The sequence below is a fragment of the Arachis ipaensis genome, chromosome B08 (genome assembly GCF_000816755.2).
Source record: "Arachis ipaensis cultivar K30076 chromosome B08, Araip1.1, whole genome shotgun sequence".
In the NCBI taxonomy this organism is placed as follows: Eukaryota; Viridiplantae; Streptophyta; class Magnoliopsida; order Fabales; family Fabaceae; genus Arachis; species Arachis ipaensis.
Window position 1 is genome coordinate 119,053,245 of NC_029792.2, and position 6,467 is coordinate 119,059,711.

A 6,467-nucleotide genomic window follows, 5' to 3' on the forward strand; every position below is an offset into this window, starting at 1 on the left:
AATTGGGAACCTAATTCCAAATCCCTAACCTAATTTTCCTTTCCCAGCTGCCATTACCCCCTTCTCCTTTCTGAAACCCCAACACACACACATGCACAGAGATGGAGAAGAGAGAAAGAGAGGGCGCCAGCGGAGAAGAAGAGGGGAGGGAGCTGCGCCACCACCATCCAGCTCGTCGCGCCGCTGCCACGGAGCCGTCGTGGTCGCCGAGAAGAGAAGAGAGGGAGAAGAGGAACGCAGCCAGTAGCCAAGGGTAGTCACCGTCGCCGCCTTGGAGCCATCACCGTTGCCGAGCCGCACGTCATCACCGCTGCGAATCGCGAGCAGAGGAGAGGGATAGACGCGTTCGCGAGGGAGCTGTCGCCGTGGAGAAACTCATCGCCGCGACCGTCGCAGCACCGCCATCCTCGCGCCAGTCACCGCCGCTGTCAGTAATGAAACCTGTCGCCGCCATCCGTGCCTCCGTTGCCGTTAGAATCGCACGCCGCCGCTGGAAGGATCTTCATTGCCATCGTTGAAGCGAACGAGAGAGAAGGAGACGTGGAAGGAGGAGCCGTTGAAGCGAGCTTGCTGCCGTCACGTCCTGCCTAGCCACCGTCATCGAAGCCTTACTGCCGTTGATTGAGGATGTTATCATGGAGCTCAAGGATAACGCGTAGAAGTTAAGTGGAGTTGTCCTTCCATTGCTGAAATCATGCTTCGATTTCTGCCCTGTACTACCTGGATCCATTCACCATTTTGCCCGCCTCTGTTCCAGTGGAGTTTGCTGTTCTTCATGGTGAGACTGAATTTGTTTTGCTTCCTTCACCATGATAATTTGTTTTAGTTTCACCTAAAAGCCATTTTATGTTACTTTTAATTTATGTCAGAATAAACTGTTGTTGTTCGGTGTTGATGTTGCTGCAGTTGCAGTTCCAAACCCCATTTGATTCTAGCTTTGGTTCTGTTTCGAGCTGCGTTGCCATCTGGGTAGTCACCAACCACAGCTGCCGTTGCTGGAGCTCACCGGAGCTGCTGCTATGCCGTTCCTTCTTTTATTCTTAACTTCAGTAAGTTGTTCTCGCCTCGAAACCCCTTTAGTTGCTATTCCGTTATCTTACACTGAGGTTTTGTCACGATAATTGCTATAAGTTTGAGTTTCAGTTATTATATGCTATGATTAGAGTTGCTGGAGTTAAAGCTGCAATTGATTTTGGGGCTGAGGGAAAGGGTTTCTGGTGACAGATTTAATTTATGGATTCGACTTTTCGAGGTAGGGGCGTTTTCATTAAACTTATTTTTATTCTTAAGAGTTGTTATAAATTGATATTTAAGCAAATAATTATTTTTAGTGATTATGGAGTCTTACGAATTGAACTGAATTGCTTTGAATGAATGTGATTGCTTACTTAACTGTGGCTATTTCTGAATATTGAGTTGGTATTGAGATAGTGAGTGGAAGATTAATTTGAAAATCTGGTTTGCATGTTTATCAAGTATAATTTGAGAATTGAAAAATGATATGATGGAAAGTTAATTTGGGTTGGAAAATGGCTTGAGATTTATGAATGACTCGGATTTAAAACCGTTGGAAAGGGTTTGAGTAAATGTTGGTTGGCTTTGTTGGAAATGATTGAGATCTAGAAAGGATTATAATATTGGAAATAAGCTTGATTTATTGAAAAATGAGTTTAAATTGAAAATGGTCTGAGATATTGAAATTGGTCTGATTTTTGAAATTGAATTGAAAGGAGTTTGAGAAATGGTTTTGTTGGGACCCGAAAAGGGTGGCAGAGTCCGAGTTTTAGAGGAGATGCTGCCGAAATTTTATAAAATTAGAAGTTTCATTTGAAGTAATTATTTTAAAAAGGTTTAATTTTAAGCATTATATGGTTTAAGATTACTTTATTTATCAAAGAAAGAATTATATTTTGTATTGGGATTGTTAATGAATGGAATGGAAAGGAGGATGATGAGGATTTTCTTTGAAATATGGTTTTTAAATGAATTTGAAAATGAGATATGGATTGATGAATGATGATGATGTTGAGAATGTTGAGAATGTTGAACTTATGAATTTGGAAATGAGATGTGGCTTATGAATTTGAATTATGTGAGATACGAGGTTCCCTGGATAAAGTGTTGTGGCTTGCCACTACGTGTACCAGGTTGAAAACTCGATACTCTGTTGACCCTACGACGTAAGTGTGACCGGACACTATATAAATTCCCGGGAATGTTACCCCCATTTTGCAATATTGATTATTTGAGAAAAAAAAACTATGCATAGACACTTGCGGATGCACGTCGGGGGACAGTCTAAGGACAATTCAGACTTGTCGGGTTGGCTGGATAACCGACAGATGAGCCTCATCAGCCATAGGACAGGCATGCATCATATGCATTTGTATGCTTTGCTTGGGTTTGAACTTGTTTTGGTCTGCCTAATTGCTAAACTGTTCTTAACTGCTACTTGAACTATTTGCTGTAACTGCTACCTACTTGTGCTTTCCTTGTCTGTCTTGCCTGTGTTTGTCCTGGCGTGCTACATTTGAGAATAAAATTTGGTGTTGAATTAATGATTGTATTGTTTGATTGCGTGGTTGGTTTCTGATTGAGATTTTCTTATAAGAAAAGAAAGATTTTGGATTTCTGAAAGATTAAACATTGTTTCTTCGAAAAAGGTTTTGAACGATTACCTATTGGTTTTTTAAAAGATTCATAAGGCAATGATAATCACTGAGCTTGGAAACAGATTTCTTATTAGATATCTTCTTATGAAAAATTTGAAACTCCATGGTGAGACCGTGTGGTTAGGTTCTCACCCCCTACAGCTTTACCTTTTCAGGAACCAGACGAAGAGGCATAAAGAAGAGTTATACTGAGTTTGGTTTATATGTTGTTGTGTTAATTAGATTATTTTCTTCCCTCGTCTTTGTTATTACAAGTTTGTAAGAGGGATAGGAGTTGTATGTTCTATATGTATATATTATATTATGAGATATTATGTAAGGAGTCTTATATATGAATCTATGCCTGCTTGTATTTTCTTAAGATAAAGTATTTATTTCCGATTTTCAAAGAAATCAGCGATACAGTGTCGAGTCACAGGCTCCTATTTTAATATTTAGTATGTAAAGTAGTCGTAATACCTCTTGCTATCAGAATAGCGCAGCCGAAAATGTGACTTCTGATAGTGAGGGTGTTACAAGCACCAAAAAACTGTGCAGCACCTCCAAACTGATAAATAATATAGAACCTGCAAACTCGCGCATAATTTGTAATGAATTTTCTTGGTCAAATGTAATGGATTAGTTTTGATTTTTTTCATTGTTTTTTTGTTAAACATACACAGTCCAAACCCAATCTTGTGTTTGTCCAAAAATGTATATTTTTATGTAAAAGTAAAAAAATCGCTTAAAATGAACCAAATTATTCAAAATTTTGAATTTTTTTTATAATAATCGATTCGAATAAATCAAAACACAGGTGAGGACAGTTGTCATGTAACATCTCAACTTTTTGAATCAAGTCATTATTCAATAACTAATTAATTAATTAAAATAGTAATGATTTAAAATTTAAATTCAAAATAAAAAATTAAGAAATAATGCATTTAAAAGACTAACATATCTAGGTTAAAATTTAAATATATGAAAGTCCTAGTGATAATAAATCTCTAACCGACAATAAACAACCTTTTAAGATATAGTCATAATTATTTCTATATTTATTGGATTTGAATGATATTTAGTTACATGAAAAGATAAGAAAACTAGATTTATTCCTTAAGTTCAGTACAAAATCAAATTCAAATTAAATTAGGTAGATAAATTTGTTCCAAGTCTATTGTAGAAAATCGCGCTCTTATCAGCCAACCTGATATACTAACAGTATTTCGGGAATATCTCAAGCTTTGGTTATTTGATTGACTTTGTTTAAAATTCGTTTTAAAGCTAACTCAATTATCTATAAATTTGTATCTAATAGTTATTTCCAAATCCCAAACGTAGAAAACGTTATAGGGCTTACAAAGTGACGATTTAGATTGGAGATTTCACATAAACGCGAATTAGATTCTCCTAACACAATCTGTACATACCTAAGAGCTATTTGAGTCCTTCCTTTCCAAAGTATTCTAGCCAAAGTATTCACAAAGTCTACTCATATATTGTTCAAGAAGATATCCTTTCGAATTATGCGAACTACAGAATATGAAAAGTCTTTCTGTCCAGTCAAGGATTCATACCTACATCAAAATATACACAAAGAATAGTCATGGAACAAGTTTCTCTTTGCTAAAAAATCACGTCTATTTGCATCAGAATACATATAGGAACTTCACTCGAGATAAGGGATTTTATGCTAATTTTTATATGTCATATGTTAAATGTTTTTTAATATAGATGTTAGCATTGCATGTCATGATATAATGTCTCTTTCCTTCATACGCATTATGCATTATAATAACAATCTTATGTGCATTAAAAAATTGAGGGAATGATCCTTCGGTAAAGGAAGGTGACCCCCAAAGACAAGATAATCGAGATGATCCTTCGGTAAGGGAAGGTAATCGAAAAACTTTTGGAAATCTTCGATAAAGGAAGGAGACTCCCATCAATTTTATATAATAATATATTTTTAATAACTCCCTTCTTGTGTATGTGTAAATAATCTTGATTGTAAATTGAATTGAGGGAATAATCCTTTGATAAGGGAAGGTGACCCCCAAAGACAAGATATCGATATGATCCTTCGGTAAGGGAAGGTGATCGCCAAAATGTTTGGGATAAGAACCTTCGGTAAGGGAAGGAGACTCCCACCTTTTATACCGGTTTGAGCTCAATACCTTCCATAAAAGCTACGAAAAAAATAATGAAAAATACAATAAAAAGTGTGAGCATGATTGTTCTTCTTTTATCTTTTTTTAATTCATGATTATGTTTATTATTTTATTCAAAGATCCTTCTTTTATCTAAAGTTTCTTTTTATTTGATGGATGATATTGTTTAAGATCTTTATTTTATTTAGATCTATTCTATTTGACTTATTTATACCAATGTTAGTATTCTTCTCTTATTTATTATTTATTTTGCCTTGCTTTACGGCCTATGAAAACATCAAATCAAGATTTATGAGTTTGTATTCTATATGTTTTAATGCTATAGGTATTTTGTATGTGTTACACATGTCATAATATAAGTAAATAAGAAGTATCTAAAAATCACACCACTCTAACTAACAAAGACTTTTAGAAATAATAATTGAACAACATTGCATCATCACTGTTTTTATTTTAAAACTCGGGGTGTCTGGGGATGGATACGATGACACCATATAGATAAACTATTGAGAAACTTTTGTTTCTCACCTCTCTCTCCGTACCATCTTTAGGAACGATGCAGTATAAAGCAATACACTGCTCAGTTGAGGTGAAAAGACAAGTGCACTATTAGGAGCAAGCTATCGAGGACGTAGATATAAAACAATAAGCGTTTACCTTAAGAAGGAAGAATATGGGATTGTTTTAGCCATAGTTATGCAAATTAAGAGAATTAGGATTTTCTGTGTGTTTTGTTTTGTTTTTATTGAGTGATTGCAATTATAACTATGATGTTTCTTTTTATGATTATTTGGTATGAGTAAAGCTTGTCATTGTTGTGCTTTCATAGTTTAGCATGCCCGTTTTTCATGTTAGTATTTTCAGATCCACTTATATTTTTCGACTAGTAACTATTCTAATAAAAACTAGTTATTCAATATTTTTATATATAAATTATTTTATATAAATATTTCATATTTGTTTTAAAAAGAAACAAAATTTCGCAAGGTTTTGAATATCACCTACTAAATATAATCCAGATAAAGTTAATCTCAGTTTAAAAGTATCAAGGTGTTACAAGTATGCATTGTTTTGGTTTACTTTATAAATATTTCATGTTTGTTTTAAAAAAAAAATTTCGCAAGATTTTGAAAATCAATTACTAAATATAATCCAAATAAAACTTAACCTAATTTAAAAGCATTAGGGTGTTACATATTACATTCTCATGCATAATTTAAAAAAATATATATATTTTTGGTGTATGTATATGAGTGGTTCCCTTAAAATAATTGGCCCATAAAAATCACTTTTTAAACCGCCCAAGTAACATTGGTCAAATTTGTCAATTTCGCTAGAAATTAGGTTGGAGAGTTGCATTTAGCAATTTAGCATAAAACAAATTTGATTTAAAAAGAAAAAAAAAGCAATTCATTAGAACAAATGTGCATGTCAAATATAACATAAAAAAAATCTCTTTTATTTGGCAAATTTAGAACCAGGGGCAATAATAGAAAATTGGAAATCAACTTAGCTATTTAATAAGCAAAATGTTAAAGGTTCAATTTCTTCAACTTCAAAAGTTCTTGTCTTGCGGAAAGATTTACTTTCGGTGAGGAAAAAAAAAAGGTTCTCAGAGAAATGGCCTCATTGATTGTGCCACTCC

General features: G+C 34.3%; 1 long non-coding RNA gene across 2 annotated transcripts; it reads left to right on the forward strand.

Annotated features, from left to right (window-relative positions):
• On the forward strand, window positions 509–1,376 carry LOC107612426. Of its 2 annotated transcripts, none has more exons than XR_002352960.1 (3): window positions 509–778; window positions 907–1,049; window positions 1,164–1,376. It is a non-coding gene; the product is annotated as an uncharacterized LOC107612426 (long non-coding RNA). The 2 variants fall into 2 exon arrangements; XR_001613750.2 differs by having other exon boundaries at window positions 913–1,049.